Source organism: Bubalus kerabau, chromosome 17, assembly GCF_029407905.1.
Source record: "Bubalus kerabau isolate K-KA32 ecotype Philippines breed swamp buffalo chromosome 17, PCC_UOA_SB_1v2, whole genome shotgun sequence".
Lineage (NCBI taxonomy): Eukaryota > Metazoa > Chordata > Mammalia > Artiodactyla > Bovidae > Bubalus > Bubalus kerabau.
In genome coordinates this window covers 69423998-69446674 of record NC_073640.1, presented here as the reverse complement: position 1 = coordinate 69446674, position 22677 = coordinate 69423998, and the positions used below count along the sequence as shown (strand labels likewise).

The 22677-nt window shown below is 44.9% G+C and overlaps 1 long non-coding RNA gene and 2 pseudogenes across 1 annotated transcript; all 3 read right to left on the bottom strand.

The window, feature by feature from the left end:
* Positions 1-6599: 6599 nt before the first annotated feature.
* LOC129630773 (ubiquitin carboxyl-terminal hydrolase 29-like) lies at positions 6600-7833 on the bottom strand (annotated as a pseudogene).
* Positions 7834-7851: 18 nt separating this feature from the next.
* LOC129632271 (ubiquitin carboxyl-terminal hydrolase 29-like) lies at positions 7852-8452 on the bottom strand (annotated as a pseudogene).
* A 6099-nt stretch (positions 8453-14551) lies between these two features.
* LOC129632321 (uncharacterized) lies at positions 14552-20377 on the bottom strand. The gene is made up of 3 exons (XR_008704460.1): positions 19083-20377; positions 18484-18793; positions 14552-16291 (listed from the first exon to the last, which is right to left on the bottom strand). It is a non-coding gene; the product is annotated as an uncharacterized LOC129632321 (long non-coding RNA).
* Between the last annotated feature and the right edge of the window lie 2300 nt (positions 20378-22677).

Genomic DNA, 22677 nt, shown 5'->3' with positions numbered 1-22677 from the left:
TACATTTCCTGAAGCAAGAGACCAGCGGGCTCCGGGACTACATATTCATGACCGGACTCCTGTCTCAAGATCTACACCTTGGTATAAAAACCAGCAATGGCAATAGGGTAAATCACCAGACCTTGGGCATTTTTATGGCAGGGACAGACTTGGACTAAACACTGTAAAAAGATTAAGAGATCACTCACCTCCCATCCTTGGGGCAAGGGAGACAATGTTGTTCAGTTGCTGAGTTGTATCTGACTCTTTGCAACCCCATGGGCTGCAGGACACCAGGCTCCCCTGTCCTTCCTGAGTTTGCTCAAATTCATGTCCATTGAGTTGGTGATGCTATCTAACCATCTCATCCTCTGCCACCCCTTCTCCTTGTGCCTTCAATCTTTCCCAGCATGAGGGTTTTTTTAATGAGTTGGCTCATCAAGTGGCCAAAGTATTGGAGCTTCAGCTTCAGCATCAGCCCTTCCAATGATTTTCTTTAGGACTGAGTGGTTTGATCTTGTTGTCCAAGGGTCTCTCAAGAGTCTTCTCCAGCACCACACGTGCGCAAAAGCCTTCATGGGGTCAAAATATCAGAGGATATTGCCAGGCCATAATGAGCCTTTGGCCACCTGGGACGAAGAACCAACTCTGGAAAAGACCCTGATGCTGGGAAAGATTGAGGGCAGGAGGAGAAGGGGACGGCAGAGGACGAGATGGTTGGATGGCATCACCGACTCAATGGACATGGGTTTGAGCAAACTCTGGGAGATGGTGATGGAGAGGGAGGCCTGGCATGCTGCAGCCCATGAGGTTGCAAAGACTCAGGACTTAGTGATTGAACACACACAATATTGAATAATGGGTCTTGCTTCTCCCAGAAGCCTTCACTTTGAGATCCATCTCAGCTGAAGGGTGCATGTGCACCCCAGGGGAGGGTCCTGGGGTAGGTCCAGTGTGGAAAAAGAGTCAGATCATTGGGTAAAGGTAAACAAAGACCCAGAAGGCCTGTCCTGTATAAACGACCTCCTAACTGCCTCGTACTGCACTGCTCCTCTCTAGAACGCCACATCCTTTCTCTGGGTGTGCACCTCTGCCTTGGTTCTGCCTTAGCTACGCACAATATTTCTCTGTGTACTCTCCCACTTGTTGCTGTGCTATGTCTCTAATAATAAACTTTGTACCTGTACTTACAGTTCTTGCCTTGGGGACTTCCCTGGTGCTCCAGCTTCCACAGCAGGGGGTACAAGTTCGATCCCTGGTTGGGGAACTAATATTCCCACCTGCCATGAGGTGTACCCTCAAAAAAAAAAAACCTACAAATAACAAATGCTGAAAAGAGTGTGGAGAAAAGGAAACCCTCCTACATTGTTTGTGGGAATGTAAATTGGTACAGCCACTATAGAAAACAGTATGGAGATTCCTCAGGAAATTAAACATAGAGCTGCCATATGATCCAGCAATCCCACTCCTGGGCATATAGTCAGACAAAACTATAATTTGAAAAGATACACGCACCCCTATGTTCACAACAGCAGTATTTACAACAGCCAAGATATGGAAGCAAACTAGATGTCCATCACCAGATACATGGATAAAGATGTGGTACAAATATACTATGGAATATTCAGTTCAGTCGCTCCGTCGTGTCCGACTCTTTGTGACCCCAGCAAAGAGTGGACTGCAGCACGCCAGGCTTCCCTGTCCATCACCAACTCCTGGAGCTTCCTCAGCCGTAAAAAAGAGTGAAATCCGGATAGACCTAGAGATTATCACACAAAGTGAAATGAGTCAGACAGAGAAAGAAAATATCATGTATCACTTACTTGTGTAATCTAAAATATGACACAAACGAACATATCTGTGAAACAAAACCAGACTCACAGACGTAGAGAACAGACCTGCGGTTGCCATGGGGGATGAGGGGTGGGAGAGGGGTAGACTGGGAGTTTCAGATTAGCAGATGCCAACGGTTCTATATAGGATGGATAAGCCACAAGCTCCTACTGCGGAGCACAGGGAACTATATTTAATACCCTGGGATAAACCATAATGGAGAAGAATATGAAAAAGACTGCATGTATGTATGACTGAATCACTTCACTCGAGCAGAAATGAACCCAACATTGTAAGTCAACAAATAACTAAAAGATGATTGCTCACCACGACTTTCTTTTTCAGATATTGAGCTTTCTTTACCCTTGACAGTGCCCTGAGGGGGAAGAAAAGAAATGTGCAAGAAGGCAAAGATAACTGGAGGAAAGGGACGGAGGATGCGGACGTGGAGGGAAGATCTGGAGGCAAAGGGACGGAGGATGCGGACGTGGAGGGAGGATCTGGAGGCAAAGGGACGGAGGATGCGGACGTGGAGGGAGGATCTGGAGGCAAAGGGACGGAGGATGCGGACGTGGAGGGAGGATCTGGAGGCAAAGGGACGGAGGATGCGGACGTGGAGGGAGGATCTGGAGGCAAAGGGACGGAGGATGCGGACGTGGAGGGAGGATCTGGAGGCAAAGGGACGGAGGATGCGGACGTGGAGGGAGGATCTGGAGGCAAAGGGACGGAGGATGCGGACGTGGAGGGAGGATCTGGAGGCAAAGGGACGGAGGATGCGGACGTGGAGGGAGGATCTGGAGGCAAAGGGACGGAGGATGCGGACGTGGAGGGAAGATCTGGAGGCAAAGGGACGGAGGATGCGGACGTGGAGGGAAGATCTGGGAGGGAAGCTAGGAGACCTCGGGAAGTCATGGTTGAGGACATGAGAGAGGAAATTACATTATATATAAAGGGGCTAAATGAAAATCAAGCGTCCAGGGAATCATCGGATGTTGCAGATCTCTGGTATCCACGAAGCCCAGGAGTTTTCCTTGAGCTCACTGCCGTCAAGCTTGGTTTACGTAAATCAGCACGTGCGACTCCACCTTTGGTTTCAGGAGTCAGGGGTGCTATCCTGGTGTGAAGGAGACTTTGACCTTGGAATTGATGGCCTTCCTTCTCGTGGCATCTGTAAATGCAATGGGTTTTAGAGTTACTGGTTTTATTTTTTCATTTTAATTCATCTGTACTTGTTATGACTTTGAAAGCAGAATATGACTTGAGCCCTACATTTCCATTCACAAAACTTGGCTGTTACTTTTTAAAGGGCTTTACAACATGCTGAAAGGTTGTTGCTGAACAAAAAGACGCCAGGATTCTTGGCCTCCAGAGGAGAAGAATTCAATCTGGGGCCAGAGACAAGGCTTGATCACTCAGAGCTTTTGTGTAATAAAGTTTTATTAAAGTATAAAGGAGATAGAGAAAGCTTCTGACATAGGCATCAGAAGGGGGCAGAAAGAGTACCCCTCTGCTAGTCTTCAGCTGGATGTTATATAGTCACTAGCAGTGAGGAATGTCTTAAAACTCAGAATGGCACCAGGCCCCCAATCCATAAGATGCATTTTGGGATAATCTTGGCACCAGATGATTCATCCCAGGCCATAAAACGGTTGTCTTGAATCTTGTAGAAGGGCAGATTACCATACAAATAGTTTCGTTTACATAGATTAGGGGAACCATATCTGAGTATAACATACTGGTTTGTCAAGTAGGTTCTGAGCCATTAGGCGGAACGACTTGAAGACAGAGTCTGGGGTAAATGCACAGTACATTAACATAGCTTAAGACAAACATTTCCATAAGAAAAATGCATTGGTTAACTCAAGGTTTGAGAATAGTTAACTTCAGGTGAAACCAGGTGTCATTATGGCAACACAGTATTTTAAGAGAAACCTCCTTTTACATTTATATAGAGAAGGAAAAAATACTGCTAGTTTGTTTCCTCCTGCCGCTTAAGAGAGAGAAGAATGTCTGAGACTTGCAGCCTATGTCCTCCGTTTGGAGACCTGGCCTTCCTGCCTGTTACCCTCTCAGTTTTAAGCCTGAGTAGGCTTACAGAGTTATTGCTTTTATTGCTTTCCCTGCCCTTCAGTGATGCCCAAGAAGGTCAAACACACATGTGAGAAGTAGAGAGAGCTAAGTAGGTGAGGTAACACATTGACAAGCACATTATTTTGGACATTATGTGTAAACAAATTTATATTTCATAGTTATGTATGCAGGATTGGAAGAGAACACAAAAATACTAATAGTGGAATTATTGACATGTTTCTGTTTCTTTTTTAAAAATTCCTTTATTTTTAATTCTTTTTTTAAATTAAAAAAATGTGTTTCTTTTTTATACAGTACTTTCTGTCTTTCCCCCTTAAATGCTAAAAATAATACTTTTAAAACCCTTGTGCATAGTTCTGTTTGCTTCCTCCCACCTCCTCTTTGCTGCATCTAACTGTGTAAACTTGTCCTATATTTTATACATCACCGGATTTTTTTTTTCCTTTTTTTTTTTGTTTTGTTTTAGTTCCCCAACTAGGGACTGAACCTGGGTCCCTGGCAGTTAAAGCCCTAGGTCCTAACCACTGGAACCCCAGGGAATTTCCCACCAGGATTAGTTATTTTTTTCCTCACCAGGACTTTATCTCTTTGTACTCACAAAATCCTCTCAACTTTCACAGCCTTACTCCTATGCCCTACTGACACTCAGTACTGTGAGACTGTTTAAGCCTTGGCTACTAGGTTACGTTATGCATGTATGAATATTTATAGTCTTATTCATATTAATAACTTCAGCAACATTTTAAGATGCTTTTGAATTTTCAAAATCAACCTCATATAATTTTTTAATATACTCAATTTCCCATTAATTATTTCCCTGCAATTCCTGGAAGAATGTAAAAATACAGTTGATTGTACTGTAAAATAGCAAATTTTACCAGTAATCAGTCACAAAACTTTGTGAAGCCCAGTCAATGATACATGTATTGGTTGGGCTTTTATTTTAACACATTTACAACGGAAAGGTATGCATGCGTGTGAGGAACTTGAAAACACACAATTAAAATCCTTTACGTAAAGCAAAAAAAAAAATCTTTTACATAAAACAAACAACTCATATATACACTAGTGAAACATATGAAGATACTCTTCACAGCAAAGCAGCGGCTCTTGTATTTTCTGGAACACCAGATCTCTGTCAATTACTGAGTCGCGCCCCCAGTTTCTGATTCAGTTGGTCTGAAACGGGATCCAGGATGGTTCATTTCTAACCAGCCTCCTGCTACTGCTGCCACGGCAGGACCAGCATTTCGAAAACCACCCCAGTAACACAAAAAGCGATTTTCCAATCTTACAGGCTTGGACGACCCATCTCAGTTTGAGCTTCGGGGTCTGCTGCAGAGTTAGCATGGTTATTTCCCATGAGAAGTTTCTGTTTGAACTTCACTCTCAAGCTCCTTGTCTTCTCATCTCTGGGTAGAGTTCAGAATCTTCCTTCCACAGAGAAAGAGGGGCTGGGTGAAGCAGGCAAGCAGATTTGTGCGAGTCATCTCTTTCTTTCCGTTTTTTTTTTTTTTTTTAAGTTAAACCTCATTCTTTTTAAAATTTTTGTTTATTTTTACTTTTCGGTTGCTCTGGGTCTTTGTTGTGGTGAGCAGGCTTTCTCTCGTTGCGGTGAGCAGGGGCTCCTCTCCAGCTGCAGTGAGCAGGCGTCTCCTTGCGGTGGCTTCTCTAGCGGTGAAGCGTGGCCACTAGACGCTTGAGCATCAGCAGTTGCAGCTCCCAGGCTCTAGAACATAGGCTCAGCAGTTGTGGCCCACGGGCGTAGTTGCTTTGCAGCATGAGGGATCTTCTGGACTAGGAATCAAACTTGTGTCCCCTGCATTGGCAGGCAGATTCTTATCCACTGAGGCACCAGTGAAGTCCAGTCATCTTTTTCTTAGGCCTCTTGAGGGATCTCCCCTATCTCCACTCTAAGTGATAATTCCTTGCCTTTCTCAACAGCTCCTGAAAGATCTCATCGTGAAAAAAAAAAAAAAAAAAAGATCTCATCGTGCATACAAAAGAAGACATACCCAGTGTGAAGCCTAGTCTCCTGCATCACGGACTCTTGGATTTCTGATACTAGTAGGTCATGGTACGTGACCCAGGCCTGCTTCTGAAAGTCGTAAACATCGCTGATGTGATGGCCTGAATCTGGGGGGCTCCCGAGATGGCTGATGACACGGATGAGCTGGTAGGCATTTCCTTTTACCCTTTGGCTTCAGTTTCTGTGTCCTCCCTGTCTAAAATTCCAGGGTTCGTATCAGAACCCAAAGCACCGAGGGAGTCCCTGTGATCTTTCTGATGATCCTGGAAGTCCTTTTCTGTGTATTCCTGGGCACCCAGCTCCCTGACGCCTGGAGGTGATTCCCTTCAGGGGAATTCCTTGACAATTCTTTTCCTATTGCACTTCTGCAGTTTTTCAGCCATGCCTTGAAATCTTTCTACAATCCTGTTTTCATGAGCCTATAAAAGTCTTCAGTGGACTCCGTGACACTGCCCACATCTGCTCTACGAATGCCTGGCTTTCTCAGATCTCTTAAGGTCCGGATTTTCAGGCGCCTCTTGGAGCTGAGCCTCTCTGAGACGTGGTGTGGGCTGCTAGTAGGTTCTCTTGCATCTTCACAGATCATAAGATATGTGTGTTCTTGATCCATGCCTGAGTCAGCTGCCGGCAGCTCCTTTTCTGCCATTTCTGAAGCTGTTATATTCCGTTAAGGACCATTTTCCAGGTCTCCCTGCTGCTGTTCTTGGCTTGACCCTTCAACGATCTTCCGGAACATTAGTGGTTCAGCATTCTTTGCCAAGGAATCACTGGATTCTGAGACCAACTTCTTTGAAGATGACAATGGGGTGAGGATCTCAGAAACCTTCTCTCGAAGACTTCTAGCATTTTGGAGTCCCCGGGAGGTGTGTTACTGGTATAGGAAAAGGTAACTTGGTGCTCTCACTGCAATGAGAAGATGAGTTTAAAACTTTAGGAATAGCAACTGGTTGGTTATCCTTCACTAGCAACCAAGCATCATTAAAGCTATAGCGTTTCAGACGGACGATGAGCACTCTGGGAAGCTTACTGAATTTGTGCATTGCAACAGATGTCTCATGGGTGCATTTGTTACGGCTACACTCAAGGTCTTCTGCCCTAAAGAAAAGATCAGAAGAATTCTGAATAGAGGATGGTTGTCGTTTCGTTTCTTAGGGAAGGTTGATAGAAAGATAATGACTTGCCTCTGTCCTGAGAACAACCTGTCCACAGGCTTTACAGATAATGCAGCGCTGCCATTCAAAAGGTAGCCACAACAGGACAAACAAGTGTCTGGCAGGCAGCGTTATCCGCATACATCTGTGAAGGTGAATTGCCATCCCCGGTTTCCGCTCAGTCTTCAAAGTGGTGGTTAATTTTTCCATGTCTTCTTTCAGCTGCTCTAAACAGTATCCTAAAAACTCATAAGTGTCGTACTGCACCTTGCCGGAGAAAGTCTCTGTGATGGCTGAAATAGCATTTTTGATGTTGACAAGTAGCTCTTTCTTGCCCTCCAGATTACAAATATCTTTTAAAGCAAGTAGCTGGGTCAGGCACGTAATAAAAGCAACAAAGGGAATTTTCTCCTACGATATGCCCTTCATGAGTAAGTCATCAGCAAATGAGGGAATCACAAACAGTGATTGTAAAATTGCATTCATGTAACAGGTGTTCCCCACGTTGGGGAACCCTTGCCAGAATTCTGGGTGAGTGTCAAAGTCATCCCATCTTAGGTCGCATTGGCTATATATTTGTTCTGATGGAAACTCCAAACCTGTTTTGCAAGAGAGAGCCTGGATTGAAACAACAGTCTGAGCTAGATTGGCATTTTCAGTAGAGATGGTCTTGCATGTAGATCCACAGGTTGAATTTCTGTTTTTCTTGACCTTCTGAATGCCACAGTTCATCCTTGTTACCTTCTGCATACTCAAAGGAATCGGTCTTCAATTTCTGTTTAGTTCAGGGTTGCTTTCTTTCAGAGACCCTTCATTCATCTCTCGACCAGGTGATAGCATTTTTTCCCTCTTTGTTCCTTGATTTTCTAAGAGTCCTGTTCTGGCAAGTGTTGGTGACTTGAACAAAGTCATCTTTGAAGGGGAGAGAGTTTCCTTTGCTTTTTCTGTATTAAAGGGTGCATCGCAGGGCTTGTCACGGACTTGGTGAGATGGAGTTTTGTCCGTTTCCTTCTGTGTGTTCCTCCCACCAAAAACACCCCAATCACGATTGTGTTTCATGGGTGGCTGGGATTTGTTTTGACAGACTGCGTCCAGAAAGGCCTTGAACTGTTCAGGTCCCTGTAGGATAATTTGTTAATGAACAAGCAGCTGTTGTTTTGCAGAGTTAAAGGCAGACAGCTTTGTCTCTTTCCACAGTGTGTAAGGACCACACTTGTAATATTGTTGCTGAGCTGAAAAACCCGGATAAATCCTTCAGAGTTGAAGATGACTGCCAGGCTAATTTACTTCTCTCCGTCCACTGTTTCCACAAGAGCTTTTCTCTCTTGCTCCAAATGTGAACAAAGCCGTGTATTTTTAGAGGATTCATCCTCTTCTTTGCAAGGAAAACTTATGTAACCTGAAGAAAAAAAGTACACACATATACTTTAGTCTAGAATGTATTATCAGTAGTGGAAAACCCTGTGTAATAAAATTCATTCTGTGTTCTCCTTAGGCTTAGCTAAAAGACACTTTTGGGGGACTACTTACATGCTAAAGCTATGGCAGTTCTTGGGCTTCCCTGATGGCTCAGTGGTGAAGGGCCTGCCTGCGGTGCAGGAGCTGAAGGAGACGTGGGTTCGACCCCTGGGTCGGGAATATCCCCTGGAGGGCATGGCAACCCACTCCAGTGTTCTTGCCTGGGGAATCCCAAGGACAGAGGAGCCACAACAAGTTGGACGTGACTGAGCGAGTTGGAAGCGTGGCAGTTTTCCAGAAGACATAGATTCAGAATACAGTTTTGGATTTTCCTGGTGGTGCAGTGGATAAGAATCCACTTATCGGACACAGGCTCAATCCCCCATCTTGGATCTCACGTGCTGTGGAGCAACTGAGTCCATGCTCTAGAAGCCACCACAATGAGAAGCCCGTACACTGCAATGAAGACCCAGCACAGGCAAAAATAAACAAATAAAAACTTTTAAAAGAAAAAAGAACTTTAAAAAAAATATAAGCTCTTTCGGGGGGCTGTTAGGCGGGGCGGGTGATGAAGGATGGCTTAAAAGGTGGATAACTAATGTTACCCAGTCATGCTGCTGAATTTAGGTAAGCCAAGAGGGATTTCTATATCTGGTTCTGAGTTTTCTTTCCTGTGGCATTTAATTTTATTTATCATATCATGATCACACAGAATGAAGTCAACTAACCAATTAAACCTGAGTTTTATAGCCAGGGAGAAGACGAGGCTTAGGATCGGGCCTCTAAACATGTCCTTAGAGCAGTTATTTGCAGATCTATACAACTTACCATTTGTAAGAGGCAGTTCTGTACTTTTACTGGAACAAAAATCTAGCCTCTTCATTCAATGACTTCACAGTCCTGTCCCTGGCTTTTCTCTTTTACATGCCAACGTTTTCTTCTTACCTTAATGCTGTCTTTGTTCTAAGCACCACTGATTATTGGGCAAATCGGTTTACCAGCATTCTCCCATCTGGGTTTTTTCCTATTTTTCATGTGAAGTGGAGGAGGACCCTATGGTTCTTGCCTCCCGTGTCCTCAGCCTGCCTTTAGGCTGTGGAAAAATTTTAGCCAAAGAATAAGTTTAATCAGAGAAGTGAGAAAATGCAGAAGCAAAGGAAAACAGTCAGAGGAGATCAAATAGTAATAGTTTAGTCAATAAGCAGAGTCAAGGACCTTTAGTTCCTTCTCAAGGACTATAGATAATATTCTGAGCTGTAGCCTATGAGCTGTCTTGTAGATACTGAAACCCCCACCAGATGATGACCAAACTGTAGCCACGACATAAGCTGCCACAATTCTGAGAACTGGCCTCAAAGAGATGGGAACGAGCCCTGGAACTGAAGATGAATTGTACCTAAAGCGATGAGGACAACGGTGGTCAGACCGCTGCTGACCAACCTCAAGGTGGCTGTCCGAGCTGCCTGTGCTGTTCCTGCATAGTCCGCCTGTTTCTGCTGTTTCTCCCTCTGTCTATAACTGCTCTTGGCCCCTGATTGTCAGTGGGGGGTGGGGGTGGGAGAGGGCAGAGGGAGTTCAACCCCCCCACCAGTTGCCAGCATCTGAAATAAAGCAAACTTTCCTTTCCATCAACCTGGCTTCTTTAGTGGCCTTTGAGTTTTGAGCAGCCGGAACCCACTTTCAGTTAGATACAGTGATATGATATTTAACCAGTTCAGTTCAGTTCAGTTCAGTCACTCAGTCGTGTCCGACTCTTTGCGACCCCATGAACTGCAGCACGCCAGGCCTCCCTGTCCATCACCAACTCCCGGAGTTCACTCAAACTCACATCCATTGAGTCGGTGATGCCATCCAGCCATCTCATCCTCTGTCATCCCCGTCTCCTCCTGCCCCCAATCCCTCCCAGCATCAGAGTCTTTTCCAATGAGTCAACTCTTCACATGAGGTGGCCAAAGTATTGGAGTTTCAGCTTTAGCATCAGTCCTTCCAATGAACACCCAGGACTGATCTCCTTTAGAATGGACTGGTTGGATCTCCGTGCAGTCCAAGGGACTCTCAAGAGTCTTCTCCAACACCACAGTTCAAAAGCATCAATTCTTCGGCACTCAGCTTTCTTCACAGTCCAACTCTCACATCCATACATGACTACTGGAAAAACCATAGCCTTGACTAGATGGACTTTTGTTGGCAAAGTAATGTCTCTGCTTTTGAATATGTTATCTAGCTTGGTCATAACTTTCCTTCCAAGGAGTAAGCGTCTTAATTTCATGGCTGCAATCACCATCTGCAGTGATTTTGGAGCCCCCAAAAATAAAGTCTGACACTGTTTCCACTGTTTCCCCACCTATTTCCCATGAAGTACTACCTGATATTTCACTGTGTTAAGGGCTGGTCAATCCTAAAACAATTATCATTACCCTGCAACTGGGGATAAATCAGCTTTCATTGTAATAGGAGGGCTGGATTGCAGAAGGGTTGTTACAAGGAAAATTGGGACAATTTTATTAGGAAGAATGGCTTCCCTGATAGCTCAGTTGGTAAAGAATCCGCCTACAATGCAGGAGACCCTGGTTCAATCCCTGGGTTGGGAAGATGCCCTAGAGAAGGGAAAGGCTACCCACTCCAGTATTCTGGCCTGGAGAATTCCATGGACTGTATAGTCCTTGGGGTCACAAAGAGTCGATGTGACTGAGTGATAAATGCCACATTAGGAAGAATTGGTTGGGAGAAGAATAAATGCTGGGTATGCAACCACCCATGTCAAATATACACAGAGGAGGGGAATGGGGAAGGTGATGAGCTGGTGTACCAGATAATTAGCAAAATTCAGAGAGAGAGACAGAGGACAAAAGGGAGAGAGCCATGCATCTCAAAACAGAGACACAGAAGGCTTCCCTGGTGGCTCAGTGCTAGAGAACCCACCTGGCCATACAGGGGAGCCCGGTTCCGTCCCCGGTCGGGAGGATCCCATGCGCTGCAGTGCAGCGATGTCTGCGTGTGACAGCTACCCAGCCCGAGCTCTAGGGCCTGCCTGTTGCAACTTCTGAGCCCATGTGCCCAGCGCTGGGCTCCGCACCAAGAGAAGCACCTCGGTGAGAAGCCCCTGCACTGCAGTGGAGAGTAGCCCCGCTCGCTGTAACTAGAGAAAGCCCAGGCAGCGACTAAGACCCAGCACAGGACAAATAAATAAATTAAAGTGTGTGTACAGAGGAAGGAAATGGAGTAAGACGGTCAACTCTTGTAGCAGATAATTATCAAAATTCAGAGAGAAAGAGAGAGAGAAAAGAGAGAAAAAGAAAGAGACGTGAAGAGACATACAGCTCAAAACAGAGACAGAGAGCTTTCAGAAACTTAAAAAAAAACCTCTCTTAATTTCCCTTCTTTTCCCCACTCATTTGCTCATCTCTTTTCAGGCGGTCAGGAATGGTGACTCCCCTCTGATATTTCAATTTTAGAAAAGAAGCATCAGAACCCCGGTGAAACCAACATAAAAATTGCCCTTTGCCCAGCCACGGTCCATCCCCAAAAGACATGAGTCAGTCTGGAGAGCTGTCCTCGGTCACATGTGGGCAATGATTGCTTAGGGTTGTTGTGAGAAAAAGATAACACGTTTTAAACTCATCTCCCTCCACAATCCTGTAAGTTAATCCACTCTCAAAAGCATTCCAAGCACACCCCTCCCCAATCACCCAGATTATGTTAGTACATCCACAAGCCTAACACTGACTAGTAGACCTGGAACTCTTTGCCACAACCAAGCCTAACAACTTATCTTGTTTGAGAAACCCTGTGCTTCATGCCTCTAGTCTAACTTAAAGGGTTGTTCTGATGTCTCACAGCCTAGAACTTTAAGTGTCTGGGTTTTTGTTTGTTTGCTATAATGAGAAGGTTAGATAGCATCACCAATTCAATGGACATGAGTTTGAGCAAACTCTGGGAGACAGAGGAAGACAGGATCCTGGCATGCTGCAGTCCATGGGGCCGTGAAGAGTCGGACATGACTTAGGGATTGCAAAACAACAGAATAGACTATATTAAACTACCAGGGTACCTCATCTGGGGAAATCTGGGGTTCTGTTCCTGCAGGAAGCAGAATTCTGTGACTTTTATTCAGGTTTCTTGCAGATCAGTCTATTTGATTCAAATACCTCAATACAGTTTAATTTTGCAAGTGAGCATGCAATATTCAGTTTTATCGATATTTAACCAGTAGGGGACTTCCCTGGTGAACCAGTAAATAAGAATCCTCCTGGCGATGCAGGGGACACGGGTTTGATCCCTGATCCAGGAAGTTCCCACAAGTTGCAGAGCAGCTAAGCCCACACACAACTACTGAGTGTGCTCTAGGGCCCGTGCTCCACGCTGGAGAAGCCCCCATGGTGAGCGGCCTGTGGACCACGACTAGAGAGCAGCCTCCATGCGCCACAGCAGAGGGAGAAACGCCAGCGCAGCAAGGAAGACCCGGCACAGCCCAAAAATGGAAAAAAAATAACCGGTAGGGAGACTGAGCTCCCAAAACATTAGATGTAGGGGCTTTTCTGAGTCACCCAACTAAGGTAACAGGGATGCATCATTGGAAATGACCGTGGGCAGTGAGTGACCCCCTTCCTCACGGTCCGGCAATAACAGTGCTGAGCCCACCAGGCCACAGGGGAAAGGGAAGATCTTCCATCACGGTAGTGAACGCGTCTTCAATTCCCTGAGCTGTCCTAACACAAGGTCTGGAGGGTGAAGACAGGGCACGGGCGGGTGCCCTGCCGCCTTTCCCCTACATTTCATGCCCTTGGTCACTTTGCTACCAGGCCATGACTTAAGTGCCCCCTTCAGAGGAACCTACCTTCACTGCACCTTAAATTCCCCGAAAGGAGGAGTCATCGGGATTCGAGTTCACCAGTTGTTCCCCGAGGAGAGGTCAAGAGGCAGGTAGCTGTTATCATTCCAGCTTTGGATGCGCACTCCCTTCTGAAAATGCCAATATCCAAGGTCACAGAGAATGGAAAAATCCCTCCCAAATCAACACGTTGAATCAGGCTGTCTTCATCTCCAACTCGGCTTCCCTCCTGGCTCTGTGGTGGCGTCGGCCTGCCAGTGCCGGAGACGCAGGAGATGTGGGTTCAATCCCTGGGTCGGGAAGATTCTCTTGGAGAAGGAAATGGCAACCCGCCCCAGTATTCTTGCCTGGAGAATTCTGTGAACAGAGGACCCTGGCAGGCCACAGTCCATGGGGTCGCAGAGTCGGACACGACTGAGCGACTTTCACCTTTCCCATCACTGATGTATTACAATCATTTGGTTTCTATCAGTAGGTTAGCAGAAATGTATCTTATTTGTAGTACAAGTGTTGGTACAGCTTTCTCTATTTTTTGATTATTATGTTTTCTCTTTGGCTGCTTACTAGTGCTTTTGCTTATCTCTTAAGTTAAAGGTGAATTAACTTTTCCCCCATTAATTTATAAAAATTCTTTACAAATGAAGGCTATCAGTTATTCTTATGTACACAATGCAGTTTTCACCATTTGACATTTGTAATTTAAGCTTACATTATAATTTATAGATAGTTGATTGAGTTTTCATTGATACTGTGATGTAGTTTTACAAGATATTTTTAAACTTGCTTCTGTCAGTTTACAAGAAAGGTACTGATATACAAGATATATTTTTGAGTGAAAAACAATAATACATGCAAAGTCTACTTTGCATAAATTTCACACGTACATATATTTTTATTAGAAAGTAAGATGTAAGAATCGGAGAAGGCAATGGCACGCCACTCCAGAACTCTTGCCTGGAAAATTCCATGGATGGGGGAGCCTGGTGGGCTGCAGTCCATGGGGTCACAAAGAGTCGGACACGACTGAGCGACTTCACTTTCACTTTTCACTTTCATGCATTAGAGAAGGAAATGGCAGCCCACTCCAGTGTTCTTGCCTGGAGAATCCCAGGGACGGGGGAGCCTGGTGGGCTGCCGTCTCTGGGGTCGCACAGAGTCGGACACGACTGAAGTGACTTGCAGCAGCAAGATGTAAGAATAGATGTCAATCTAATGATAATGCCAACAATCACCAAGTAGTGTGGTTAACATTTTTCTTCTGGCTTTAATATAGTTTCCACTTTGTTCTCTAATTCATATTTACTACTTGTGCATTCTTTGTAGAAACTCTGCTTTGCAATGATTTTCACTTTTAGATTGTGGCAGGTTCAGTTTTTGAGTTTTTATTTTAAAATAATCGTATTTGTCATCTTGTGAAAAAGTGGATTTACACATTCTTTCCTAGCATCTCTGTCACACACACAGACACACAATACACACACTTTCTGAAGTGCTTTCTGTGTTTGTCTGTTTCCTTCTGCCACTATGGGTGCTCTGTTAAAGAGGCTGTCTTGCTCATGACAGTAGACAGTCAATAAGGATTTGATGAATGGCTGAATGTGGTCATGCTTACACACACACACACACACAGATACACACTCCAGTTTTTAATACAGTTTGTGTATATACATACACATGCATACATAGATAGGGCTCCTAGTTTTTCAGTGTAACTTGTATAATAAATGTGAATAGGTCCAAAAGGACCATTTTACAGTTCCTGTGTTCCAGGGTATACTATTTTTGACCAATTTAATTTAATGTTTTTATATATCAATTCCCCACAATCACCAACCCATTATACGCTATCATAAGTAACACAATTTAAAAAAAAATAATTCAGTTCAGTTCAGTTCAGTTCAGTCCCTCAGTCGTGTCCGACTCCTTGCGACCCCATGAATCGCAGCACGCCAGGCCTCCCTGTCCATCACCAACTCCCAGAGTTCACTCAGACTCGCATCCATCGAGTCAGTGATGCCATCCATCCATCTCATCCTCTGTTGTCCCCTTCTCCTCCTGCCCCCAATCCCTCCCAGCACCAGAGTCTTTTCCAATGAGTCAACTCTTTGCATGAGGTGGCCAAAGTACTGGAGTTTCAGCTTCAGCATCATTCCTTCCAAAGAAATCCCAGGGCTGATCTCCTTCAGAATGGACTGGTTGGATCTCCGTGCAGTCCAAGGGACTCTCAAGAGTCTTCTCCAACACCACAGTTCAAAAGCATCCATTCTTCGGCACTCAGCTTTCTTCACAGTCCAACTCTCACATCCATACATGACCACAGGAGAAACCATAGCCTTAACTAGACGGTCCTTTGTTGGCAAAGTAATGTCTCTGCTTTTGAATATGCTATCTAGGTTGGTCATAACTTTCCTTCCAAGGAGTAAGCGTCTTTTAGTTACTTTTTTCTAAAACCAAAAATTATTTTAAGTGAGAAAAGTTGCATTGTTTTACAGTTTTGCAATCTATTTGTTGTCTGAGTTAATAGAAGACAGCTGAAATCTTGTACCTGCATTCAATCTGTTGTGATACCACTTACTACATAGCTCCTAGAAAATGCCGTTGTACAATTGTGAGAGAATGAGTGTTGAAAAGGCATAAAATATCTTAGTGTTACTATTCAAATAATTTTGGTCTTACAGATGTGAATTCTGTCAGAGAAGATAGTGGATAGCAACTCTGGTTTAAATGCTTATTCTGTATTTTTTTAATGCTTATTCTGATTAGAGATTTTTAAGTTGTATATGATAAATGTTATTTATAAAATTAAACTTAAGGGACTTCCCTGGTGGTCCCTTCCCAGTGGTTAAGACTCTGTGCTGCCAATGCAGGGGGTGCAAGTTCAATCCCTGGTCAGGGACAAAGATCCCAAATGCCCTGACCCTATAAAAATTTAAAAAAAAATACAATTAAGATGAATAGACATGTATATAAATACATTGCATATAATCCCATCACCTTTACAGTTTTAAAGTATAGTTGTACGTCCTCCAAGTAAGTTTTCCATGAACTCTGGCTTTCACCCAACCCATCTTTACAAGAAACTTTCATTTGTCCACTAGAAAAACGGCTGTTGGGTGCTCAGCACACACCAGACACTGTTTCAGGTGCAGGATACCTCAGCGATGAGACAGCAAATGCCTCTCCCTCAGCGAAAGTCACTTAGTTGTGTCTGACTCTTTGTGACCCCATGGACTCTAGTCCATGGAATTCTCCAGGCCAGAATACTGGAGTGGGTACCCTTTCCCTTCTCCAGGGGGTCTTCCCAACCCAGAGATTGAACCCAGGTCTCCGCATTTCAGGAGGATTCTTTATCAGCTGAGCCACAGGGAAGCCCAAGAATACTGGAGTGGGTAGACTATCCTTTCTCCAGAGGATCTTCCCGACCCAAGAATCGAATCAGGGAGGTCACATTTTGTGGAAGAGGCACATCATAGCCTAGTAATCAGGAAACTAAGCATTTCACACAATTTGACATTCAGTAAGAAGACGTGTGTACAAGCTTTCGAAGGGTGCTGGAGAAGATTCTTGAATCCCTTGGACAGCAAGGAGATAAAACCAGTCCATCCTAAAGAAAATCCACTCTGAATATTCATTGGAAGGGCTGATGCTGACACTGAAGCTCCAATCCTTTGGCCACCTGATGCAAAAAGCTGACTCACTGGAAAAGCCCCTGATGCTGGGAAAGACTGAAGACACGAAGAGAGGGGAAAGAGGAGGAGGTGGTTGGATGGCATCACTGATTTGATGGACATGAGTTTGAGCAATCTCTGGGAGTTAGTGACAGACAGGTAAGCCTGGAGCGTCGTAGTCCAGAGTCATGGACTTAGCAACTGAGTTATGACTTAGCATGACTTAGTCATGAAGTAGCAAAGAGTCATGACTTAGCAACTGAACAACAGCAGAAACTAACACAACCTCATAAAGCAGCTATACACCAAAAATAATTAATTTAAAAAAAGAAAAAGAGTTCTTCTCCTTAGATATCTCCTTTTCTTCTCCTTCCCTTCATCATAATATCTTGCAAATTCATTAGTTCCTTTCCCCTCCTTAACCACTGACTTCAGTCTCAAAGCTCCCTGCATCTACCAAAAAGTCCGTTTGAAAGTCACGGTTTTCTTTCTCCTGGCTAAGTCCTTCTTGACTTTATCAAACCCATGGCTCACTTTTTATAACAGGTATTTTATTTTATACGTCTCCGTGAACCATACGGAGATGAGACTCCTAGCTAATGCCGCCTTTCTAGGGAATCCCCCCAGGTCTGGAGGTTAGGACTTGGCACTTTCACTACGGGGCCCCAGCTCTATCCCCAGTCAGGAAACTAGAGTCATGGCCAAAAAAGCCCCCAAAACCAACCCCTCCCAACCCTGCCTTTCTAGATGCATAATATTAAAACTTCAACATAATGTTTTAACAATAATATGATGGAAAAACAAAAGGAAAGTCACATAATAAAAAATAATAACATGTATTTCACTGTGTAAGTGTTCTGGCATGATTTTGCTTGAAGTCAAACACAGGCTCCAATACTCTGGCCACAGGATACAAAGAGCCAACTCACTGGAAAGGACCCTGATGCTGGGAAAGATTGAAGGCAGGAGGAGAAGGGGACGACAGAGGACAAGATGGTTGGACGGCATCACCGACTCAATGGACGTGAATCTGAACAAACTAGGCAGATAGTGGAGAACAGAAACCTGTCATGCTGCAGCCCATGGGGTCGCAGAGGGTCGGACAGGACTTAGTGACTGAACAACAACAATAAAACACAAGTAGCCAAAGTATCTGCACACCTGTTGATTCCCCTTAACACAACAACTGACTCGGTATTTACTGACAACTCAGATGGCCTGAATGGCATTGCTTGGGGGCACTGTGATTTTTGAAATGATGTTCCTCACTTGGCAAAATCTCAACTAAAACAAATTGCCTTACATTCTGGTCATCATGTTGCTTAGGAGTTTCAGCATAAATTAAAACAGGCAACAAGGAACAGTGCCTAGTGTTTATATGTAAAACTAATGTTCAGGCTCAGTTAATTATCAATAAGATTTTCACTGGTCAAGTTTACCTACATGAATGTCCAACAGAACTTCCAAAGTTGATGTGTTCTTCCCTCATTTTCTCTTCACCTGCATCTTTATCCCGTCACTCTCGCTGTCTCCACAGCTTTTTTTTTTTTTTCCTCGTTTCCTCTTTCGGGTCACGCTTTGCGGTCTGTGGATTTTAGTTCCCTGACTGGGGACTGCACTCATCCCTGTGCTGGGAGAGCAGTCTTGACCACTGAACCGCTGGAGAATTCCCACCTCACCCTTTTGTAGTTCTTTTGAGAACTCTGTTTATATTCATTGTCAAGTCTTCCATTGGAATATTTAGGGTTCTCTTCTGGAAAAAAAAAAAGAGAGAAGTCTTTAAGAAGTAATGATAAAAATCAATAGTCACATGAATTGAGAGAAAGATAGTTACTCGGTTGTCTTTGATTCTTTGTGACCCCAGAGACTGTTGCCCGCCAGCCCTCTGTCCATGGGATTCTCCAGGCAAGAATACTGGAGTGGGTTGTCCTTCCCTTCTCCAGGGATCTATCCTGACCCAGGGATCAAACCTTGGTCTCCCGCATTGCAGGCAGGTTCTCTACCGTCTGAGGCACCCGGGTTAGGGTTAGCATGAAACATACACGTTATCATGTGTGGACAGACACTCCTGGGAAGTCGTTACACGGCACGGGGAGCTCAACCTGGTGCTGCCTGAGGACCTAGAGGGGCGGGATAAGAGCGAGGGGACGTACGTACACGTCACTGCTTCACCTCGTGGTGCCGCAGAGACTAACACAACACTGTAAAGCAATGTCCTCCAGTTAAAAATAAATGCTGTGGACTCAACGGTGTCATTTCCCACTCCTCCTAAAGGTTGAAACTCCAGTTGCCAGCGTGACTGTGTTTGGAACTGAGGCCTTGATGGAGGGAATTAGGCGTAAAGGAGAAGACAAGGGTGGGGCTCTGATAGGATTAGTGTTCTAGTTAGAGACTCCTCCCCTCCACTTTTTCCTCTGTTTTTCTCTCTCTTGCTATCATCTTGTATTATCGCAGCGGCTGCAGTTTTCTGTTGAAATTGATGTACTTTTTAAAATTTGTTTTTAAGGCAACTAGAGATGGTCATACCAAGTAAGTCAGAAAGAGGACAAACACCACGTAAGATCACTTACATGTGGAATCTAAAATATGACACAAACGAGCCTATCTACCAAGCGGAGTCACGGACACAGAGAACAGACTTGAGGTTGCCAAGGGGGAAGGGGCTGGGGGAGAAACGAGAGGGAATTTGGGGTTAGCAGGTGTAAGCTTTTACATCTAGAATGGATTAACAAGATCCTGCTGTAAAGCACAGATTTTGTTCAAAATCCTGTGATACACCATAGTGGCAAAGAACATTTTAAAAAGAATGTATATATCTGTATATCTCAAGAAATTAACACAACATTGTAATAAATCAACTATAATTAAAATAAAATAAGAAAATGAATAAAGTGTGCCTATTGCGAGAAAAACTGTTCGAGTCGGATGATACGGAAAACTGTGATGGTGACGCTGAAGTATCTCACTTGCGGGGCTTCTCAATTTAACCGGCTAACAACAGACGCCTGTGAACGAGCAAGACGGACCTTAAGGCTTTATTTCTTATTTTCTAGCACCACCTCGTGGTAACATTGAGAGTAGCGGTCTTGCTGGAGACGCCGCACAAGGCTTTCTTTTTTGTCTTCGAGCACCATCTAGTGGTAATATATAGTAACTGCCACAGAAATTCGCGGACATAATCACACGTATAAGGACAAAATTAAATAATAAATTAAAATAAAACAAATAATCCAAGGAGACATTTGTGTGCTCAGAAATACAGTCATTGGTCTCTCACAAACTGCATGTACATTCAAGGCTTGGCAATATGCAAAGGTCCCATTCGTTTTCCCCCTCAATCTTCCCACTCTTGACTAGCTACATGTTTTCATGATTTAAGTACTTGCGTGGACAATGACGCTTCCCTGGTGGCTCGGCTGGTAAATAATCCGCCTGCGATGCAAGAGACTCCTGGTTCGATTCCTGGGTCAGGAAGTTCCCCTGGAGAAGGGCTAGGCTACCCACCCCAGTATTCTTGGGCTTCCCTGGTGGCTCGGATGGTTAAAAAAAAAAAAAAAAAAAAAAATCCGCCTGCAATGTGGGAGACCTGGGTTCGATCCCTGCGTTTGGGAAGATCCTTTGGAGGAATGCATGGCAATCCATTCCAGTATCCTTGTCTGGAAATTTTCACTGACAGAGGCGGCGTGGGGTCAGAAAGAGTCGGGCAGGACTGAGTGACTAAGCACAAGCACTAGACAATCAATGAAAGGGTTTTTGTTTTGTTTTTTTTTTTTGAAGAAAAAGAAATTTAGATGGTTTAGAGCAGGAACTTCTCAAGGTAATGCTCCTAGACCTCCTAAAGCAAGATCTGATCCGGGGGCTCAGCCCGGTGTTTAGAGCGGGCTCTGCTGGGAGCACGGTTCCTCAACTAGGGGCGGTTCTGCCTCCTAGCGGACACTTGGGGGATGTCTGCAGACATTTCGGGTTTCACAAGGGGCAGGAGATGGGGGTGGGGGGCGTGTGGCGGGGAGGCCAGGCCACAGGTCTCCTGGGACTAAGAATTAGTACCAGATTAGCATTAGACTCCAAAGGCCAGTAGCGCCAGGGTGAGAAGAAGCACCCCAGGTGCAGAGTTTCCTCCACGCCCCACCCGCCGCCTCAGCCCCCTCTCTGCCAACGTCACACATCCGCCTGAGAGCCCTCGTGCTGACCCTGATGGGCAAGGAAGCCATTCCAAACACCTGGCGCCTGGTCGAGCATTAACCCGCCCTCGTGGGCCCTGGCTAGCTGCTCGAGCCCCAGCTGCCCTGTGCTTTGCAGCCGCTCAGGAGTCCTGCCTGCGGGCATTTTCCTTTCCAACCTTTGCTTAACGGTAGGCTAGTCTCAGATTTATAATTTAAAGAGAACCGGGGTCACACCGCAACCGCAGTTGAGGGAACACAGGTAAATGATGGGGAGGAAGCCAAGACGAAGACAGGAGAAATGTTCACATATTGAGGGGTGGGGGAGCCATTCTGGCTTATCCGTGATTCTATTTACCACCAGCCGGTTCTCAAACCGTTAGCTACGAACCGCTGCCAGCTGCAACCTCACGGGCTCAAGGTCTCCCCTCGTAACTAAGCAACCATTTCAGACCCCAACCAATCCTCGCCCTACAAGCACACGTTCTGGCCAGATTTAGTGATAATTCTTGACAAACAATTTGTTACCTGTGGTTTTTGCCTTTACGACTCTCTTCCATTTTGTAATCCAGTGGGAATAAAACTCCTTTCTATTCCTACTATATATATATATATATATATATATATTTTTTTTTTTTTTTTTTTTCCGCTTTGGTCCACAGCATGCGGGCATGTGGGATTTTAGTTCCCTGATCAGGGATTGAACCCGTGTGCCTCTACAGTGGAAGCTTAGAGTCTTAACCACTGGACCAGCAGGAAAGTTTTTTTTGTTTGTTTGTTTTTATATAGATTGTTTATTGATGTTTTCCACTGACAATGGTAACATCTACACCTGTGCACACTCAGCATCGACCCTTACATTGACTCTGCATTGGGTGTTCATGGAGGACTTCTTGGAGGAGGTGACATTTGAGCTGTGGCTTGAGTGATGAAAGGGAGTTAGGGTACTCCCCCTCCCCCAGCAGAGACTGGAGAAGATACTTCTGTTTCCCTTACCTGTTGAATGCCAATAATGGTGGTATCTACCTGCTAGAAATCAAAAGTGGGCAAGATAATTTACAATTGTGATAAATATCCTGAAGGATAGACTTGTGGTCCCCAAGCTTTTGGCACCAGGGACTGGTTTTGTGGAAGACGATTTTTCCATGGATGGGGAGGTGGGGAGATGGCTTCGGGATGATTCAAGCCCACTGCATCTATTGTGCGCTTTATTTCCAATCCAAATGCTGCCACTGATCTGACAGGAGGTACCGCTCTGAGGCCCGGAGGTTGGAGACTCCTGGGACAGACAATTTGGTGAGGGAGAGTGCACGCCTAGCAAGGTTACTCTGCATGGGGCGTTCAAGGAGGGCTTCTCGGAGGAGGTGACATTTGTGCTGCAGCTTGAATGATGAAAGGGAGCAAGGTGAATTCCCTGGCAGTTCAGTGGTTAAGACTAGAGCTTCCACAGCAGGCGGCACGGGTTTGCTCCCTGGTC